This window comes from Ailuropoda melanoleuca, chromosome 14, assembly GCF_002007445.2.
Source record: "Ailuropoda melanoleuca isolate Jingjing chromosome 14, ASM200744v2, whole genome shotgun sequence".
NCBI lineage: Eukaryota > Metazoa > Chordata > Mammalia > Carnivora > Ursidae > Ailuropoda > Ailuropoda melanoleuca.
The window spans coordinates 74778346-74801456 of record NC_048231.1 but is presented as its reverse complement, the minus strand read 5'-3'; positions in this window follow the sequence as shown (position 1 = coordinate 74801456).

The window sequence follows — 23111 nt, the reverse complement described above, 5'->3', positions numbered from 1 at the left end:
CTGGGATAGAGCCCATGGTTCTCTTGTAGACTGCACGTTCAGCTGGCGAAGCACTCTGTCCCGGACTCTTCATTGTAGGGACAATATTTCAATTACAGGAATAGGGGAACATAAAAACCACAAATACTGAGGCAGGGAATATTCTATTCTGAATGGTCTATGGCCACCTTCTGACTCTTGCCTGTTCTTCCTACATCCCTTCACTTCTCTTCCACAAACTGTTCAATGTCTGGGCAGATGGAGAAGGTAAGAACTGGTCCCACTGTGTCCATGGCCACATCTCAAGGGTGAGTCAGGTGCTTAGGGCTGATGTATGGCTTCTTAGGCCAATTCTATGAGAATTATTTTGTCCCAGTCTGAAAGGCTCTAACTTACTTTCTAATCTGTGGGGATAAATAATAGTGAAGAGTGAGAGAAATTAGAATACAAAGTTAGCTTTTGGGTTCTTGTAACCTTCCCCTGCCCCCCCCCCCCAGCCCCCATTTCATCTCTCCCTAACTCTGGAGCATTTGGGCAGCCCTCTACTTCAGGTGCATCAAATCCCTACTGATAAGGGACTCTCCAGAATGCTTTACCTGAATAGGAACTAGGCTGGGGGTAGCTCTCCTATGAATATTTGAATATTGCAAGAGATTCAACCAATTACAGCTATCATTTATTGGGAGGATAACAACATAGTGTTCACTGCCTACATGGACTCTGGGGTCTGAGGACTCGGGTTTGAATGTGGATCCCCTACTTGCTAGCTGTGAGACTCCAGGCAAATCACTAAACCTCCCAGTTCCTGAGTTCTTTTATCTGAAAAATGGGTTGTTGCATGAAATAAATGAGCTAATATATGTACAGTGTTTAGACTACGAGTTGAAATCAAAAGTCTCACCACGTATGTTAAATATTACTATTATTACAGTATTTATTATTATTATTATTATATCCCTGATGTTGTATAAAGTGTTCCCATATACTGCTTATTTTATTTGGACACTGTCATGTAGTATGTATTTCACTTATCATCCAGTTTATACATTAGTAGAAGGGAGAACCAGTATTTGAACTTGGGTCTGTTTCCAGATTCTGTGCTTTCCTCACTATGCAAGTATTTCAAAGATGTTGTTATAGTATTAAAACTTCTATTATGGGGGGCACCTGGGTGGTGCAGTCGTTAAGCGTCTGCCTTTGGCTCAGGGCGTGATCCCAGCATTCTGGGATCGAGCCCCACATCAGGCTTCTCCGCTGGGAGCCTGCTTCTTCCTCTCCCACTCCCCCTGCTTGTGTTCCCTCTCTCGCTGACTGTCTCTCTCTGTCAAATTAAAAAAACAAACAAACAAACAAACAAAACTTCTATTATGATGGTAGATAACAGAAGATACAGAAGGTATTTTGGATATATAATAAGGTTGTAGATAACAATCTTTTACTTTTTATTTATTTCTTTTAATTAGTTACTTTAGTGCCAAGTGTTATACAAACCCATCAATATTTCATTTTACAATAAAAAGAACCCTATAAGGCATCTTTGATTATTACTCCCATTTGACAGATAGTGTCTAAGATTTAATGAGTTTTTTTTTTAGTGTACATATAGTTACAGAGCCAAGTAAATTTACAGCCCTATTCAGAGCCCGTATTCTTACCAGTGTCTGCTGTAGAAAATGACAACTTCCACATGTTCATAAGACAACAATTGAACAAAATGAAATATTAAATGATAGGGTTGTTAATAACTAAAGAAATCAGAAGTTCTTGGGCAGTGATATTCAGTAAAATCATTGATGAAATTTTAGTGCTGAATAAAAAGGGTAGCGTTAGAGGTTCAGATCATACCTTTTTGCTCATCTTCTGGAGTACATTATCATCATTACAATCTTGGTCATCTTAACAAAAGCCTAATGAGCACTCCTTCTTTATATTTTTAAATGGCCTCATGTATAATATCTAATTTCTCCTTCATTACATATTTCTGAGACATTAGCATTATTCCCATTTGAGACTTTGGAAAACTGAGAAACAGAAAGGGCAAAGGACTTGTCAAATGTAATGAAGATATGACCCAAATCTTTTGATGTGTCCTCTAATCTCTTAACATTCATGCTGGTCCACTTCTAAGATATTTATACCAGAAAAGAAAAAAGAAAAGAAAAGAAGAAAAGAGAAGAGAGAAGGAAAGAAAAAGAAAATAGGTATTTCTCTCCCTTACTCCTTCACCAGTAACTCCCAATTAGTGGTTTAGATTTACAGTATGTGTATACGTGTGCAACAGGCAAACCATGTGGCAGAATAATATAATAATAAAGATCTCTTTTAATTATTCTCATTTTTAACTTCAGTGCTTTCATTTAGCAAGTATACTTTGGGCAGTTGTTCTGTACAAGCCAGAGTTTAGTTGGAGAAATTAATAAATGTGATGGTCAAGGCCTCTGATCTCAAGGATTTGAAAGTCCATTAGTGTAACAATACAAGTACAAATTATAATGACACAATATTGCAGTAGAGATGTCAAGCAGGGCTATGAAACCACTAGGGATGAACAATTGATTCTGTCTTAGAAATCTAGGGAGCCTTCAGAGACGAGGGGGTATTATATCTAGGACTTGGGGAATTTCTTGTAATTCATCAGGCAGAAAAGGGATGTAAGGGAATGCAGGTGTCATGAATAGCATGTGCAAAGAAAGACCCAGGTGCATGACCATTACCCAGGTCATCTCTCCTGAATAGGAAGAGTTCAGTGATACTAGTATTTAGAACGACATGACCACAGCCAATCCTATTTGGTTACTCTAAATTCAATAAACTGCCTTGAGAATAGGACAGGCCTGCATTTTAAAATAATTTCTAGTTCTATATTCCTGACTTGCTCCTAATGGGCTCTGTGTCCTTCAGGTATTCACTTTACATCTTAGGCCCTCTGTTTCCTCATCTGTAAAACAAGAGAGTTGGTTTAAGTTCCATAAAATCTTTTAAGATCAGTGTAAAATCCTCCAAATGATCACAGAAGCATTTCTTCCCCCACCAGATTCTGTGAGTGAATATATGATCAATGGACCCAGGTGTTATTATAATTATGATAAATTGAACAAACACTGAATGCTCAGTGGCCTTCAAAATTTATTTTACCACCTGTGTGGTAGGCTGCCCTTCTAATAGTGGTGGAAGAAACCCCCATCACCCACTAACCCATTTCTACTTTCTTAGTTATTTCAGACACAGAATTCTGTGAAACTTTAAACACAGAAATACATATATTTGTGTGTGTATATATACATATTTCATACACATATATACATATGTGTGTATATACACGTGTGTGTGTGTATATATATATGTATTATATATAACACATAAAGATATAATTTATTGAGTTATGCATTTTGATGTCCTATGGAAGAATGAAATACTCTAGAGTAAAGAGGATCATGATACAAAACTAACTTGAAATTTGCAAAGTTCCAAAGGTAAGAAAGCCTCCCATGCCAAATAAAGGAACCGAAGAGCCTTTGATGGTCAAGATAAATGAGAAACCAAGAAAAAGTGTATTAGAAGAATTTATAGTTGAAAATCAAGCTACATTGACCTATTCCAAAAAGGAGAACACATCCCAAATAGTAGATGTTTTTGGGGTAATCAGCTGACTCAGTTTAAGATAATCCAGTGTCATTTTCCAGGTCTTGTTTGCTTTTGCCCTAACCACAGTGAAAAAATAAATGGGGAAGCTTATTAATTTATTTGGCAGTTATTTATTGAAGATTTAATCTGTACCAGTCATGTCTTTTCCCATTACCACATGCTTGTCACTCAACATTATCAAGAAACAACAGAGCCTCTTAATGAGTGCTAGTGATAATTTGTTATTTTAGGATGATACTAAATTGCAGAAAGCCAAGAAGAAAAAGTTTACCTTCAACCAAATAATCTGACATCTCACTCCTATTCTTCCTTTCCCTTCCCCTCCATAATTGTCACCACTACTACTGTCACTATTTAGGCAAGAACACTGGGAAAGGTACATCCACAAAGAGAACAAGTATAATCAAACAAGTGTGTGTTGCTTTCTGGGTATTTGGCCTCCACTGCTTATTCAAGAGCACACCCTCTTTTTGGTTAGGCTAGATATATCTGGATTTTAAAACCTAAATCTAAGCAAGTTTAATAGTCTACACTTTATAATCCCAACCAAAACCTAGATCTCATTTGAATTATGCAACTGCAACTGAAGAGAGGTTCATGCAGTCCATACCTTTGGGACAAAAAAATCCAGGATCTCCCTCCCCCCCCGCCCGCCGCCACTGTGGCTACAATAGACTAGCCAAGGCTACCCAGCAGGCTTTTTAGAGTAAAGAGTCATTATTTCCCAATGAGTAGATTTATGGTAGAATTTCAGGGAGCGTGGCTCTTGAGCATGACCTTGAAGAATGAATACAAATTGAGATGTAGAGAGAAAAGGATAGAAAATTCTAAGCAGGTAGAACACCCAGAGAAAGGCACAGAATGGCCACAACCCTGAAGATTTCCAGGATACAGAAAAGAGTTTAGTTTGGCTAGAGCAAAGGGCATATGGGAGGTAAAGTAAGAACAAAGGTAATAGAAGCCCATGGCATTTTTGACCCAGAAGGAAAAACACAGTTAAAGTTCCCCATTGAGGAAGATTAATATGGGAAGAAAGCATAAGATGAATAGAACTGCACAGTGATTGGAAGTGGGTTTACCAGTCAGGAAACCACTGAAAGGACACAATAAAAAAGAGGTAATAATGTTACTTAGGTGGTTAAAATGGAAAGCAGACAATGAATGGGAGATGTTTTAGGAAGGCTGAAAGTATTGAATTGGAGACAAAGTTATAGATAAGGAGAAGGAAAAAATCAAAATGATACAAAGATGAGAGTTTAAATCTGAGATCCTGGAAGGAGTGTTGTGTCATTACACAGAAAGGGAATATGCAAGCAAGAGTTTGTAGATAAAATTATATACTCGCTCTTAAATATAGTGAGTTGAGAAAGTTTGCAAAGTGTCTTAGATAAAGAGTTTTTGTGAAATATTAGAGATGGAGTTCAAGAAATAGCTTAGGGTTGTAGCATTTCCCATACAGGTGATTTTAAGTTTTTAAGAATGGATTATATTTTTTTATATAGTCAGTGCAGAAGGACAAAAAATGGAACAGGGATAGATATTTAGGAAATGTCTATATTAAAGTATGGGAAGAAACAGAGAAGGAAAGGTGATAGAACAAGAATGTCAGAGAAAGAAATAAAAACGATATGTTTAAGGGCACAGGAAGATTGAGAATGATGGCGAATTATAAAAAAAGAGAAAAGTATATTTTACAGCTAAGGGTATTGTAAGCGTCAAAAAACAAACAATGAGTGTCTTGAGTAGTGGAGGAGGGAGCCAGATTGTGAAAGATAAAGAAATCTGTGGGAATAAACACAATGTGTGACTTGATCAGTCCTCAGATGGGGCTAACAGTCTGGAGATTGGGGAATCTCCCAGGACCAGTAGTCTGTTTTTCTTCACTTTGTGCAGTGCATTTTGCACAAGAGTTCAGGTCCATACTTTTCTAAAGTGATGGACAATAGCAGTATAGACCTAATTCCTAAAATACTTTAAAATCTTACCAAAACCAGTATGGACTATAGAATAAAATATGCTGCAGGCTGTATCTATAGGGTGCCAACATAGAGGTCAGTTACCCCTGTCAGCCGGAATTCTGGATTCTAAGTGTAGAAAACAATAAATTTAAGTATTACTGAGATAGAACAAGTTGACTTAGTAAAGACTTTTTTTTTCTGTTTTCAAAAAATATTGCTCTTTTTCTTGCATACCTTATTGATTATTTCAACAGCTGGATTCAAACAAATTCCAGCATCAGTAGGACATTGATTGCAGAGCAAGGGTGATGAGGATAGTGATGGTGATGGTGATAATTGCTACAATTTCAGGGGCACCTACCATGTTTCAGGTGGTTGATGAGATGATTTATGCATGTTATTCTCATCTCCTACTTGGGGAGGAGGAAGGCTGCTATGCTCTTTCCAGAAAGCTTGTATTTGGTGGGACCATCTCCCTCTGAGCTTATCAGTCTTCAACAAGCATGGCATAGTAATACCATTTAGCACTTCCCATCTTCAAAGTACTTGGCAAATATTAGCTAATTAGTTCTTCAAACACTCATGAGAGTTTTCTAAGTATGTATTATCGTTCTTATTACCTTGTCACAAATGGAGGCCAGCCATCGACATGACTTTTCCAAGGAAGTAGAGGGTGTCATTGGTAAAGCCAAGAATCTAATTCAGAAATATTTGTTTTGATGCTTTCTTCTGGCTCCAGGACTACGGATCTCACTTTTTATGGGAGATATTTATTAATATAACTAGTCATATGAATTTTAAAAAGCATACCTAAAATGTAACAAAATTTTAATTTATTCATAGCCATTTACAAAGCTCCTGTCTCTCTCCCCTTCATCCAACACACAAAGTGGAAAAATTATATGTTATTTGATGACTTTAGTTTTTAACTTTTGCTAATGATTTAGGCATTACTAGGTTTTCATACAGAATAATCTCCTCAGCAGAGGCCACGTAGGCTCTCTTCTTGCTGTCGTCTCCTTACTGACTAGGTCTTGTCTCTACCACTCTTTACTCCAGTTTTGATTCAGTAAAGGATTCAACGAAGAAAAAGTTTATAGTGAAGGATACTGTGACTCCCAGTCCCTAATAAGCTTGATTCACTTTTGACTCTAAGACAACATACATGAGTTTTACATAACTTTCAACCTGCGTATCAAGTTTCCTTCTTTCACATATTAGATCAAGTTTAACTTTCTTCATATTTTTTTCTAAATTTGTTGATTTCCATTCCCATTATAATTTCTTAATCTTAATTCCCAGTTTATTTTTGTATCTCTCAGTTTGACATCAATCTCAAAACAGAATTGCTTATATTCTTAAAATCTCAGCTCTTCTTGATTTTCCTCAGTCATTGTTGCTGGCTTTTTCTAGGTTGTCTCAGCCCCAAACCTTGAATTTGCTACTTCCTGTATGTTTCCTTAAACACCCACAAAAAAAAAAAGAAAGAAAAACAATATAAAATATTCTCATTATAACTTGGGGGTATATACAGTCTCTTCCTTCCTTTATTATTTCCATGGCTACCCACTAAATACAAACTTAACATAATAAGTTTCTAGTTTGCATTCACAGTGCTTTACCATGGTTAAGTGATCAAGCCTTATATATAACCTAACTGGCGTAATCCTGTGTTCTAGAAAATATGAGTGGAGATAAACCAGATTAGTGTAGGAACTGACTGACTTCCTGTGGAAACTAATAAAAACTCCATGGATTGTATCAACTGGCATCTGAAAGCTCCTTAGCTTCTAACATCACTTCCATGCTGGGGGTTCTGCCCTCTAACCTTCTGGGGGTGGAATCCAGCAATACAGAATTCTAACAGCCAGATATAAAATAAAAATAAGAAATAAAAGCAATAAGAAACAACAAACAAAACATAAACCAGACCAGGTACCACTACCCCCATCACCAACAAAACCATGGAGTCAGAAACATAGAAGATTCTGTTCCAGAAAATTCCTTAGGGTATATTAGCCAGATCCAGCTCCTGAGAAAGAGAATTCTTCAGAGTTAGGCAGGGATCACACAGGAAGGCATCCAGTTCTTGTATGTATGAATGGGTATCTGTTTCCACCTTATTTATTATTTTCAATGTTTTTACTTGCCTGCTGCCCTTGTTTTGTTTATATTGTTTTGGTTTGTTTGGGGCTTATGTTACTTGTTTGTTTAAATTGGATTTCAACTATTGTTTTGTATATTCTTCCCTAAAGAATCTGATTTCATTGTGAGGCCTTGGTTGACCAGTCTGCCTAAGGTAACTAAATCCTAGTTGACTAAAGACCCCATTGGGGTTGAGGATTAGTGCTTGTAACATCCAATTCACACCTCTGCAGAAATAGAGAAAGTGTCCAAGATCGGGCAAGCTGTGTGCTCACAACAGAACATTATTTCCTTTTTCTTTTATTTCTGTATTTCTTTTCTCTTGTCAGCTTCTTTTTTATTGACATTTTGTGGAGCAACAATACCAAGCAGAAAGTGGCAGTTTTCTGAGCAATCTGATTACATTGGTTGCTTCTTGTTAATCAGGTGGTTTTGTGTGTTTTCATAAGCCTTCAATCTATTGCCTGCTCTCTTATATAGTTCTGTTCTACTTTATTAGTCTAGTGTCAGCCATTGGAGTATATGTTCTTCAAGGAATGACAAGATAGTGCAGAATTCAGCATAATATGCACGCTAAATGGACCTAGACAACATTATAGATTAGGAATAAATGCTTATGAAATGAATATGTGACACTGTAGAAAAATATTTTATGTAAGCTTCAATTTTTGCCTACTCCTATCTCCAGGAATCATAATAAAGATAATTTATAGAACAAGTTCTTGGATTTAGGAAGTGTTTTGGGAGAAAGAGAATGCATATAAACTAGAACATACTAATTAACTCCTAGAAAATATATTTTCTATTGTGTACAGTGGAATGTATATCTAAGGAGTTAATAATTTAAAGTTTAAGAGAGGTCAGTGTGTTTTAAAGAAAAAAAAATAAGAGAGGATGAGAATAGAACATATAATATGTGATATTTAAATAAAAGTCTATTCTTTCTTACTTTCTCTTCCTGATTATTTCATTTCTCATAATATCCGGTATTAATTCATATTGATCAGCTCAATATATTTATAGGCATTCTATTGTATTGCTATTGTATGTAGATATGTGTATTTCTAAATAGGTTGTAAATTATATTCATTCCTTTAGTACTAACCTAGAAGCAAAAAAGGCTGCTGTTATTGTAGGTTATTATTCCTGCCCAAGAGATGACAAGGAGAGGCAGAAACTATTTGGAGCTCCGTCTGAATTGCAGTTTTAAGCACATCTGATGTAGTACATGTCTGGAGGTAGCATTTCTAACCTTTTTATCAACTGGGTTCCATGGATCAGAATAAATGATAACAATAGCTCACCGCCTTCTGCTGGACAGATTTGCTACTTGAAAAATGATCAGGGCCCTATTAAGAGAAGCCACACCACCCTAATGGGGAGCAGATCACAGGCCAGGTCTCTCTGCGGCTGTATCTCTCTGTGTGAGAGGACATGACCTTGCCTGTCTTTTTCCCTGGAATCAGTTGAATGATAGACTTCTTTTCTTTCCCTGAATTGTTATAGCAAGAGGAGAGGAAGGATTGCAGATTTTTTTCCCCTTTCCTTCAGAAAAAAGACATGGCCCATTTTAACATCCCCATTATCTATGTGTCTGTCCACAAAAGCTCTATTTGAAAAAGCCCTATGGTTTCACAATGATGACAAGCCCTTTCTAATGCCACTCACACTGTCCACAGTGTACCTGGGGCTCCATTTTCATACTTGGAATGGCAATACATTTAGTAATTGCCCCTGAACCTTCTTTACACTGACCCACCCCTCAGATTTTGCTCTGGTCTTCCCTTTCATGAATCATACGTTGTTCCTCCTTTTATGCCCGCATATTGCAGTTCTCCTTCAAGACATAATTCAAATTCTGCATTCTTCCTGAAGTAATCCTTACCCATTCTGACTCACAATAATATCTTTCTTTCTTATTATTCTCAAGACCCAGTAGAGACACTAAAACTTATACTGTGTTCATTTATTTATGGTGCAAGAATGTAAGAACCTGATCTTGTTATATTTTATTTGATTTTTTCCCTTTGTCTTCTGTCCCCTTTCATCTCTTCCATAATTACCCTGTTTTATGTGTTTCATCTATAACCTTAAAAATGTACACATCCACTAAATTTTTAAAATTTTAGTGTTATTTGGGGGGTATATGAGGTTCTTTTTTTAGAAAATATATCTATAAATGGTTTTGTGCAATATTTCTTATTTTACTTCTTACATATTACTCTACATTAAACCAGGAAAATTAAATAGATCATTAAATGATAGATAGATGGACATATATGGATAGGTAAATAAAGAGAAAACAAGAGAGAGAAAGAGATGAATAGATGGATGGATAGGCAGTAGAGCAGACAGATAGTAGATAGTGGTCAGCTACTAGACCGTTTAGGGAAAACTTAACAGACTCATTTCAAAACACCAGTGAAACCTACACGGAAACAGAAAGCAATCAAAATCAAACTGTCATTGTCTAGTCCTCATTTTAAACTTTAAACAAATAAACAAATGGAGAATCCTTGGCCAGGAAAGATCAAGTGTTTCCAAGAAAGTTACATGATTCAAAAAAGAATGAGTGAATTATGCTTTTGGTCCCACTCTTACTTAGAGACAAGAACCATCAGACTATCTCAGGGAGAACTCTTCTTACCTACATTTTTGGGAAAGTTGGTATGTGTTTCTGCCCTCGTTCCAGGTGTGAATGTAGAATTTTCACATCTGACTCTTCTCCATCCCAGGCTGAAAGAAATGTAGAAATTCTGCGAGGTTCAGAAGTGAGACTTCTCCAGGGGTGCCTGGGTGGCTCAGTAGGTTAAGCATCCAATTCTTGATTTCGACTTAGGTCATGATCTCAGGACTATGAGATCAAGCCCCAAATCAGGCTCCATGCTCAGCGGGGAGCTGGCTTGAGATTCCCTCTCTCTTTCCCTCTGTCCGTCCCCCTGCTTGCAAACTCTTTCTCTCTAAAATAATTAAATAAATCTTAAAAGAAAAAGAAGAAGAAGTAAGACTGCTCCAAAAATATAAATTATTTTCAAATAATGTGAGGACAGGGTGCCACTTTTTTGTGCCGTAAATATGTTTGCCTTTGTGAGCCTCTTCCTCCATTTTATAAACAAAACAAAACAAAAACAATAGACCAACAATATGCATTATATTTACTGACTCTGTTGGTATAAAATGAATATACTAACCCAGAACAGATTCATTGTTGTATATTTATTATTGTTAATTCATTTTTCTTCTGATTTAAAATAAATGTCAGTTATACACTTCACTGGCCCCTAAAAGTGTTTACGTACCTTAGCTACTGTGCCTACTATACCCAATGTATAAGCAAGCCATGAGTGAGAGAAGGAGAGAATTATCTATCACTCCAACAACATCAACCGTTTACAGTATCACTTTATATTTTGTAAAATATTTAGACATTATCTTATTTGGTACTTACAAAACTCTATGTAATTGGCATTAATGGCACCAGTTTTAGAAATGCTGACATAGAAATTCTGCCTGTTGTAGTACTATCACAACTAGAAATCAGCAGCTTGATGGTACAAAAAGTCATTCATATCTTAGTTCCTAAAGGGCCAGTGCATTCTTTTTCCACTATTGAAGATCAGTTTTAGATGAGAAGTTGCTTCTCTTTTATGCTTGGTCATCTCATCTTGTCACATTATAGACAAATCAATTCTCCCTTTTGATATGAAACACAGGCTTTTTCTCCTGCCTCATATATACTTGATCAGATATATAAATATGCATATTTATTGAATATATGAAGACAAACATAAAGAGTACTCTTTATGAGTCTAGCCTTTCAGTTTCAACAGTTGGCACCCATATCCCCATACCCCCACCCTCCAAAAAAAATGGTAGCAAAAATTCAATCTTTCCTTGAGGGAATTTTTTTTTTAATTGGATGCACCTTGAAGTTTCAAATAGTTTTAGGATTGGCCTATTACTGTTAATATATTTGTATTTTACAAATACAAAAAATAACTGAGCCCTATGAGCTTTGTTCCTAAGAGAAATACAGGTAACACAAGTCGAATATTTTTAGGAGGATGTATGGTAGTGAAGCTCTTCCTGCTGTCTGAGGGTAGTTCCCTTGTTTTTGCAGAGAGAACTACATGTAGTAGAGTTCCGTAATACACAGCACCGCTCGTCTGTCAAGCTCTTTCATTTGAAAATAATGAGCAGCCAAGAGTTTGAAAAACTAAATCTATTAAGAATATTTATGCGGGGAAACTATCACTAAACACCTCCATTCACTCATGTAATGAGATTGGCAACACGATAAAATTCTTGTCTTGTAAGATAATGTTCTTATGGCTTTTTCTGGCTCTTAAACCAAAGATAATTGGGTTAATCTCTGCGGGAAGTCCATCTGTTTCCAGTAAACCATTTTAATTGTGGATGACTTTATTTCAGAAATGTGGAAAAGGTCTTGCCACCCGCTTCCTGATCTTGGGAAGTGCAAGAATGGATATCAAAATTCAAAATGTAGACGTGTAGAAAATAGAACTGCCACAGTAGATTCATCAGCCTGCAAATAGTGTGATACTGGCAATATTTTATATTTGTTGAGTGCTTTTCATTAAGGATTTAAAAATTAAGTTTTTGGCATGAATATTTGTGCAGTGTTACTGAGACAAGGACAGAGAAATGTATCCATGTCACACAGGTAATATGATATTATACACATCAAAGTTACAAAACTAAGACCATAGGTTGTGTTTGCAAACCTTCCGTATATGCTCCCTCACATATGGCATTTGGTCATATATTACAATATATTGTTGTATGTTCTAATTGTTTCACATGTGAGAATCCAATTTATCCAACTTTGTTTTATAAGCTCACTGAAGGTAGAGATTAGGTATATGCCTATTTCTAGCCCACAGTGGCTAGGCATATATTAGGTGCTTAATACATTTTCTAATATTTATTTCTGAACGATGGATTAATTCATAACTGAGTTAGATAAGCAATAATTATTCTTTAAAATATAATGGAATTACATGGTGAGTTAGAGAATATTCTCAAACACATTTGCCTCATTTTATGTATTCTTTTCATATATGCCCAAACATTGTTGAATGGAAAGAGATATATAGATAAAAGTTTTTTCCCTTCTGGACTTAGATCTAAGCTGGTGCATTTAAATCTTAGCTCCGCTAATTACTAGGGCAATAACCTGACAACATTGTCATGACAACTGAAAGAGTTCCTTGCATGTAGTAAGCAATATGTATGTGTTAGGCATTGGTGTAGCCATTGTTAACACTTTACAATTATGACTATTGTGATCATTGTGCCTTATGCACAAACTTCTGGTTGCAGACAAATTGCTGGGAATGCCCTTTCTTTTCTTTGTAGCTTTTGCCTGAGAAGTGAGATCAAGAAGCAGACTCTGCCCCCCAAAAAACAGTTCTGTATCTCACTTTTTAGAGTTAGAAGAAAAAATTTGTTCTATATTTATTATTTTACATTTTGGAAAATAAGATCCAGTAAAAGTGATCTACTTGCTGTCATACCAACAGGAGCTAGGACTTCCACAGGAAAAAAAAAAGAGGGAGCACATGATAAAATCTTTAGCTTCACTCATTTAATATATATTTAATGGGCTTCTGCCATATGGCAGACACTACATGGAAGCAAAATCAGAGATATCTCTGCGATCCTTTGGCATGTACCGTCTAGGGGAAGAACTAGTCAGTACTCATTGGTATGGTATGGTATTGGTATGGTAGTAAAGCAGTGAAAATGCAATTATAAGTGTGACCAGGGCTACAAAGGGGAATGTCATGGTGCTCAAAGTGTGGGTCGTAGAGGGGTTTAGTCTGCAATGGATACGCAGTAAAGGCTTCTTTGAGGTAGTACTAATGGAACCGGGATTTGTACTGGCTATCCCAGAGCTGGCAGTGTTCAGAACGTACTGTTTGCAATGTTCCAGAAATAGGGAGCATTGTGTGGGAAGCTTCTTTGATGGAAAGAAGCAAGGCATATTTGACAGACCAGAAGTGATCCACAGACTCTTTAGTATAGACATGGAGGGTGACTGTAGAGGTACATAGAACCCAGTCCATCCAAGGTTTAAGGCTATGACAAGATGTATGTTCTTTATCCTAAAAGTTTGGGAAGAACTCTGAGTTTTTTGTTATTGTTGTTAATTAATTATTTAATAAACTTATATCATGATAAAGTACATATAACATAAAATTTGGCATTTTAATTATTTTTAAGCATGCATTCCAGTACCATTAAGCACATTCACAATGTTGTTCAACCAACACTATCCATTTCCAGAGCCTTTTCATCATCCCAAGCAGAAACTCTGTACTCATTAAGTAGCAACTCTCCTTTCCCGCCTTCCCTCATCCCCTGGTAATCTCCATTCTACTTTCTGTCTTTATGAAATTGCCTACCTTAGATACCTCATATAAGTGGATCATACGGTATTTGTCCTTTTATGTCTGACTTATTTCACTTAGAATGTGTTCATTCATATTGTCCATCAAGTGTTTTAAACAGGGAGGGAATAGAGTCAAATTTGTTTCTGAATTTTCCTCCAGAGACAAGATGGGGAATGTAGTAGATAAGTATAGGTAAACCTTCTAGAAGGCTGTTGTGATTCTCATGATGAGCGATGATGTAGTCTAGATGAAGGTAAAACAGTGGAGGGAGAGAAAAATCAGTAGGATTGAGTAGATATTTAAGAAAGAACTATTTATTGCCTTCAGTGAGCTTGATATTTATTTTAGGACCATGAAATAAATATAAAGCATAATAATGCTAATTTAGTGTAATAACTATAGAGCTATGTCCCAATGCACAAAGTCAATAGATACTGATTTGACAGGATTGTGACTGATGATTGGATAAGGAAAACATAGCTCAAATGGAAAAACAGACATAAACTATGTGACAGAGAACAAGATAAGGCAGGGCGCCTGAGTGGCTCCACCATTAAGCGTCTGTCTTCAGCTCAGGGTGTGATCCCGGCATTCTGGGATCGAGCCCCACATCAGGCTCCTCTGCTGGGAACCTGCTTCTTCCTCTCCCACTCCCCCTGCTGTGTTCCCTCTCTCTCTGGCTGTCTCTCTCTGTGTCAAATAAATACATTAAAAATTCAAAAAAAAAAAAAAAAGAACAAGATAAGGCAGCATGATCATATGTTAAACCCTGGGATTGAGAGAAGTCCCATAATAACTAGAGGGGTTGTGATAAGGGAAAATGAATGAAAGACGGAGTAAACAGGGAAAGTTTCATGAAGGAGGCAGGACTGAGCTGATCTTGTTGACAGGTAGGATTTGGTTATGGAGGAAAAGGAAGAACTTATTCCAGGAAAGAAAAATATCAGTGTTAAGAAAATGCCAAATTAGTTCAAGACCACAATAAAACATGAGAAGTGGATGAGAAATTTTTCAAGGAGAGAAAGGCAGTGTTTCCACACATATTTAGACAATAGTAAATAATGCAAATGCAGAAGATCAACTTAGCAAAAGATAATCCTTTTTTCAGCTTATCCCCAATATGTCCTAAAATAGTAGAGTTAGATAATTTTTCACCCTGAAATGACTCTGTGGGGGATCAGCAGAAATCTTTAGAGCAGCATCCCCACCTCAATATGAAGATGAGTTCCTATTTTCTGAGTTTAATAATGTACTTGAAAGTCTAGAACAAATAACCAGAAAATAAATGTTTTCTATAACATGCTGGAAAACTCAGATCTGACTGTCAAGGAGTTGAATCTACTTTACACTGCCAGGAAAATTGCATTAGTATCTGGAGCAACTAATATCAGTAGGTGAAGGAGATAAGTAATGAGGCAGAAAAAGAACAAGAAGAAGACTGGATGTACAAAGCAATCTGTGGTGAGGCAAGATATTGATTTGAAATTACGGTTGATTACACTGGTAGGGGGCAAAGAAGGCAGTATTTTCTCAGATGTGAACAAATGACATTTCAAAGCACTTTTTGTGTGTTTGAACTCAGACCTCTCATTGGGCCCAATGTGGGCATAGAGAAAGGAGATGTAATTGCATGAGGTCAGTTTCCTTTGTTTAGAAAAACACATTTCCTGGTTAGACTCTCCATTTGGGGCTTGAATAATGACAGATGAAAATATATTATCATACAACCATAACATTTTCCTTTAGCTTTAACTACAAGTTTCCCCAGAACTTTATTTGGCTTAACTTTTATATAGTCTTTGCCAATTAGTGAGTTAGAAATTCCTTCCTCAGTATATATTAGTGCCAGCAAAACATTGGATCAAGCAAATCACTAGGGCCAAGTCCAGAGAACTGAACACAGAATAGAGTATTATAAGTCAAATAAATAGTAAGAAAACAAGTGTTATGGGTCTTTAAAAGTCACTGTGGACGAATGGGATCAGAAGTGTTATGGAGCAAGTGGACCGTGACCAGAGTCTTGAAGGGTTAGTAACACTCTATCAGGCACAAGGGAAAGAATGTGCTTCAAGGGGCAAGCATGGGAGTGGGGAAAGATGAACCTCAGTGTTTCTGATGGACAGTAGGAATGAGGCCACAGTTTTTTCAGGAAAGTCTTGGTTTGAAGAACAGAATGAGTCTCCATAAAAGGAGTATCAACTCTCAGGCTACAAAGAGAGTGTGACTTTAGCATATATAGTTAAACAGGGTCTCAGTGATTTTTGAGAAAGCTAGAGATGTAATAAAAGGTGGTGTTTAATAAGTTTGACTAATGGAAAGGATGTAGGTTGGAAGAGAAGTCAAAGTGAAAGGGACAAGGTTAGATATATTAGCAGTAGTTTAGGTGCAAAAGAGTGATGACCTGCTTTATGGTCAGTCAAGCAAAGTCAGAGGAAGGGGCGAAGACTGGCCAGCCTTACCTCCCCTGTGGACTCAGACAAGATGAGTTCAGTAGCCTGTGGGAGACCTGCTAAGGAGGTTAGAATTTCTAAGTAAAAGCTTGAGAGGATTAATATAGGAGGTAAAAAAACAAAACAAAACAAAAAACCTCACTGAGGTTTCCGCCTGAGCGGAACCTTTGGCACTACATAATTTAATTGTCCTCCTGAATTTGTGCAAAGATGAAGCCCTTGAGACAAAGATAACAAAGTAGGAAAGTTAGTGTGGTCAGCCGGCCTAGGATCATTCAGTGGTGGAAGAGGGTACAGTGGTGGTTAGATCAAGGCAAACAGTCACACTAGCTCTTCAGAGCTTAATTTGTGAGAGAGGAGGCTGGTTTCTCAAGGCTGCTTTCTCATGGGGGTACCTTACACCTCAGCAGCCCCTTTCCATGAAGTTATCTTTCATTATTTAAGCACCTACCCAATTAAGAGTGTTGATTCCACAGAGACAGATGTTGCTGGGTTTTACGCAATGAAATTCTTTCCAGAGAGAGAGTGCTGGCTGTCAGGAGGCATGGACATTCAGTGGAATTATTCTTAACCCTCACTGCCTTTTAGAACCACCTTTGGGGCTTTTAAAAAGATGATGGGAGGAATGCTCCATGAGCCGAGTAAATTACAAACTTTGGGGTGGACAGTAGCATTACTATTTTTCTAATTGCCCCAGTGATTCAAAGACACTTACAAACAGTCTTGATTGATGTTTGTTTCAGCATCAGTTACTCACATCAGACTCACTTTGAGCAGATTCTTCAGGGTCTCCTGCTGTGGGGTCAGTAATCTGCATTTCTGAGAAGCACTGCATTTTTGAGAACTAGTAGCTTGGATGGATGTGCTTGAACATCCCCAACTGACAGATTCTAAATAAGGTTAGGGGGCAGAGGTTGCTTAAAATGAGATGTTTCTCTGAGTATTTACTTTGGAATTCTGAAACAGCAAAGACAGCTTTAAAATTCTCCTCTGAAAATGTATAATTTTATCACTGGGTCTTGAGGTTACATCCTGAGTAGAAGCTGGTTCCTTTGGCTGCAGTGGAATTTTCCCTAAATCTGCCACAGCTTTTAAAAAATGATGAGTGGAATCCTTGCAGTCCTGAAGATATTAGTAAACTTAATCCAAAAAGTTGTATCTGACAGCATTGACACCTATAGACATTTACTGGGCATCTTTTACATGTAAGGCCCTGGTGATTCTTGGCTATAAAATACAGCCACGTACTAATGGATGTTAGAGTCACATTAGGAAGTAAAGAGAAATGCAGAAAATGTACAAATGTAATTTTTCTAGCTTTATATTTCAGCATTTCAGATATGCAAACTGAGATCAAGGACTTGGTTTATTAGTTTTGGGGTTTTTTTCCCCATTTTATCAGTCGCATTTGCCATATCACTTTATCTAATATCCTCTGCAAATATAACCTTAATATAGGTAGGGCAACAAAATACATGGTCTATCTGAATAATCATAGTTTTAAAAATGTACAGTTTTCATTCCAAATAAAGGGACCATAATCTAATGATTATGGCTAGTAGATTCAGCAGTCTCTGGGTATTCCTGCCTTTATCCTAGTCAAAACATTGACCCAAGAGGAGTTCTGTAATTCACTCCTCGTATCATTTTGAAATGTGTTGGCTTTGTCATATTTACATCATACATGTAATTTTCCTGACAAGGAATCAAGTTTTTATTCTTTCCTTTTGTTTTTACCCACTGTTGACATTCCGGGTATAAAACCCGCTGTTTTATTATTTTCGGTTTTCATTTTCTTTGCATGTACTCTTTGGCATGGTTCAATCACCTTCCTTTCCCCACACAGTTAATAAACAATCTCCTACCTTCATGAAGCCACTTAATGATCAAACATTTTATATTTACTGCCCACTACAATCTAAATCATTATCATTATCATTAACCAACTGCTCCAAAGTATGAACCAGTCCAGTGCATGCATAGAGCAGGAAAAGTAGTTTCCAGCCATGGGCAGTAGATGGTGGCCAGACAAGTTCAGTGTAGAGGAGGACAAGATGGTTGGATACTAGAGTAACAGCCAAGAGAGAGTTGGTATCTGTCTTTTGATTTGTAACCCCCAGGGAGTTGCTATTTAAATCTAAGAATAGTGTTTACCCAGAACTTGGTAAAAACATTGAAATCATTTTGAGTTGATTTATCTAATCTAGGATGATTGCATAGCCCTGTCAACAAATTTACCAATCAGATAGACTTCTTATCCTGGGAATTAATGTAATGTAACTTCCTTTGCTCATTGTGAAATTTATTTATATTATGTTATTAAGTGACTGAAATCAAAACACATGGTTTTTTGTTTGTTTGTTATTTTTGTTTGTTTTTAGGTTTGATTTAGGATTACTTCAGTCACTCATATCAATCTCCCTCACATAGATAACTGAGAGGAAGAGGTTTGCATAAATATTAGTCAAGACAAAAAGTACTACAAACTTCCTCTCCCATTCTTCTCCCTCCCTTCCCTTTCCCTCTCCTCCATTTCCCTCTCTCTCTCCTGTGTGTATATATATGTGTGTGTCCCTCTCTCTCTCTTCCTCTCCCTCTCCTCGTCCTCCCTCTATTTCAATTCTCTAGCTTTCTTCAGAAGAAATACACACACACACACACACACACACTTTTTTTTAATAGGAAGGAACTTATTTTTAATAGGAATCTTTGTATAGGATTTTGTTTTTGTTTTTGCATAAGACATCCTCATCCAGTTCAACAGAGAGCTACTGAAACTCATGCTACTTAGCCAAGTAATGAGAGTACTCATATCAACAGGAAATGGATGCCATAAGCATTATATGAACAGAAAATAGGTAGCTACATGACTTACCCTTTCCATATAACTTACAAATTAGACATCTCAAACCTTATTTTTCATGTTGGTGTTGAGAAAACAGTGCAATGTAATGGAAAGATTATTGCCTTGGAATCAAAGACCAGAAAGTTAACAATTTGATCTTGGACAAGTCATGACTACTGCAATTCTCAGCAGCCATGTATGTCAAATTCAACTGACTTATCTCCTGGGGTTGTGGGTGAAGATCTAACAATAAAAAAAAATAATAACAGGGATACTTCAAATTATTTTCAAAAGAGATAGATTATAAATAAGTAAATACACAAATGTATATTAGTATTTTTAAGTGAAAAAGTATAAAAGATGACTATTAATAAAGATATATTTTTGCAGTGGACATGTGAATAATTTCAACCTCCATCTCATGTGTCTTTACTCTTATATACAAAATTGTTTTACTACACTTCAAAATTGGGACTATACTCAACATGGCAAACATATTCTCTATCTTGTTGCTCTTTAATTGATTGCCAGTAGTTTCTGGGAGAGCTGACTGAAAGATTCAGATGCCAAGTGTAAGCTTATGGGGAAGGTATCCTATCAGGTGGGTGAGGGGCATTAAGAGGTTTTGAGCATGTGTGTGGTTCAAGGCATAAGCAGTGAAATCAGTATAATGAGAAGCCCACATTTTAAATATTTGCCCTAGTTTTTCTCCTCTATTATATGATCCCTTTTAAAGAAAATACTGAAAGCCTATTTTGATTGTCCATTTAGCAGTTGGGTAACCTGAGGAATGAGGTGAATAACTGACTAATATCCCCTCATCACAGTTTGGGTTCCAGCTTGCTAAAGAAAACTGAAGGGAAAGCAACTCATTCAGCTGGGCATTAAACAAGTAAATATTGAACACTCTCTTTATGCATCGTCCTCAGACTAGATACCAGGGAAGGTATTGTAATAGCTCTACATAGGGAAGATAAACTCAAGCCATATATTTTCCAGATGTTTTTAGACACACACTAAGAGATTATAAAAATGTTTATAACTTACATAATAATGTTCTCTGAGTAGAAGAGAACACACTGCCTAAACTGGTTTGAAATAGCTCGAGTGAACAAGGGAATAAGACTGGCTTGGGGTTTTCATTATGATGAAGGGGTGGGGCCCATGTGATGGTGCCTGTGTATGAGCAGGAGTTTAATGATTTGAATTTCCTGCTGGCACAAAAGAAGAGAACACCTCATTTTTCTTACCAGTTTGTTCAGATGTAAGGTAGAATAAGGAGGAGAGAGGAGTGAGGCTTAAAAACTGCCTATAATTAAAGACCAAACTCTATTACAGAATTTTAAATCTTATGACCAAGAAGCCTAAAAATGTAATTGTCACTGTAAGTCATAGTCAAAAATTTAAAATAACAAAGTTAAGAAGTGAAGTTAATGTTAGCTAGTCATAACTTGATTATTTATCAAAAAGTGTTTCATTAATAGGCAATATAGGGACTTTAAAGATGGCCAAGTTGTGAACTAGAGCAGTCAGGAAATGTTCTAGAAAGTAAGCAAATTAGACTGTGTTTGAAAGACAGTTAGAATTTGGATAGACCAAGAGGATAGGGGAAGATTGTTCAGGCAAAACCATTCTCGGTCTCTACTGGAGCATTCATTTTGACCCTGTCTTTTTTTTTTTTTTAACCTAAGTGTAGACATATACATAGAAAAATAATCAGCTTTGAAGAAAGTTTATGATAGAATATATGGCCCACTGTGCATGGAATGCTCAGATGGAGACAAACATATATTTTAACTTTCAAATTGAGTAGTTATTATTTTTATGATTGCTTCCCTTTCTTCTTCATTTATTTTCCCTTTGCACGTTTGTTTGGTGATTCTTGCAGATAGGTGGGAAGGTGGGTAGGCATAGATGTCCAAACCATAAAGCAGCTTTCCCCGGGGTCAAAGCAAATCACTGCATAAATCAACATACATGAGAATTTCACAGTCTTGCAGCCTCAGGAGGATTTTTGAAAACTGACATGCTGGAGCTTTTCAAGTCGCCTTTGTATAATTTTCAGGGTATTCTCAGCATTACTCCCTCACTACTTCCTACAGAAATGTTAGAAAACTTCAGACAGCAGCTTTTGCCTTTGAAACTTTTGGATATTTTTCCACCCACAGCTTTGTTTTTGAACCTCGACTGGCATAGGCAGCCTTATAAACTGGATTTCCAGAGCCCAGGGATACTGCACACCCACTCAGACAAATATGAAGGAGATTTTGCTGAAGTAATCTCCTGGTAGCCTCCCCCTACTCAAAAATGAGGATTCGGAAAGACTCAAAAGTCCTCTCTTCTCTCAAAAACTGGGCCCACCAGGCCTTGAACAATTTGTAAAACACAACAAAAGGAATCAAGATAAAAAAAATCTATATACCCTCTGGCAGGGTTTTATGCATTCATACACAATTTCAGTGGGCATTCTATAGCTCCATGGAGGAAGTTGAGCTGCGAGGAGATGCTTTCCTTGTTGTTTTGTTTATGGGAGAGAAGCAGTTTCATTATTTAGGTGTTAAACTGAAAAAAAATGTATTTAAAAGAAATCCTAGTTTAGTTTATTTTACCTTAGATCGTCAGTGGGACAGTGAGGCAAAAGTTTTAATGGTATTCAGGGAGCTAATGGGAAGCAAGGAGATAATTAGCTTAGTACCCTATTGATGGCAAAGTACTTCACTTCCCAAGTGAGAGTTTTTACTCTTGGACACTGACAACACTTTCACTTTCTTCCCCACACCTGGAATATTGGCTATAAGCCTATTAAAGGTCATTCAACAGATATTTATTGGCACTTACTATTTGCTATTGTATTATCTAAGATATAAATTGAAATTTAAAAAGAGTGTTTGTTTGTTTTGGTCTTCAGGAAACTCCCAGTCTGGTGTGGAAAATGGGTATAGGAACAGATATTTGTAAATAGTTTGAGTAATACAATAAGAAATCTGGATTGGTGTGCATGTGAGAAAATGGGTGGGAGTCTACTAAGAAAGAAAATGTACAAAAATGATATGTCATGCACATAGGTCAGGTAGAGACATAATTGCTGAAGAATTCACAAACAACAAGTGCTATTGCTCCATATGCTCTATTACCAAGGTAGAGATACACACACACACACACACACACACACACACGCACACACACACAATCTTAAAAGAATGGACAAATAACTATGAAAGTAGTCATGTTGGAAAATAATATATTTCTACAGCATTTTACTATTTTAAATTCCCTCTCAAAGGACTAATGCCACATTTTAGTTGTTGGTATTTTCGATTTATAAGGAAATAATTGGACACAATCATAAATTATGTTAAGAATAGAGCATTCTGATTTCCAGTTTTCTGACTTTTAGTTAAATATTCTTCTTAAGAACTTTTCCTTCAGTGGGGAAAAGCTTTTATTGGAATAGAGACAATAGAAGGGCCAAGGTAGAAATTACTGATATGAGCCAGGGTCTGATTAAAGAAATATGTTTGGGTAATTTGATTAATTAGGGAGTTTAGAACAAACAATGACCTAATCTTGACATTTTAGTGATGAGAACAGCAGAAATAGTTTCTGATCAAATGAGAAAATATACAAAGCACAATTAAACAATGAAATAAAGAATATAAAATAATAATAGGCT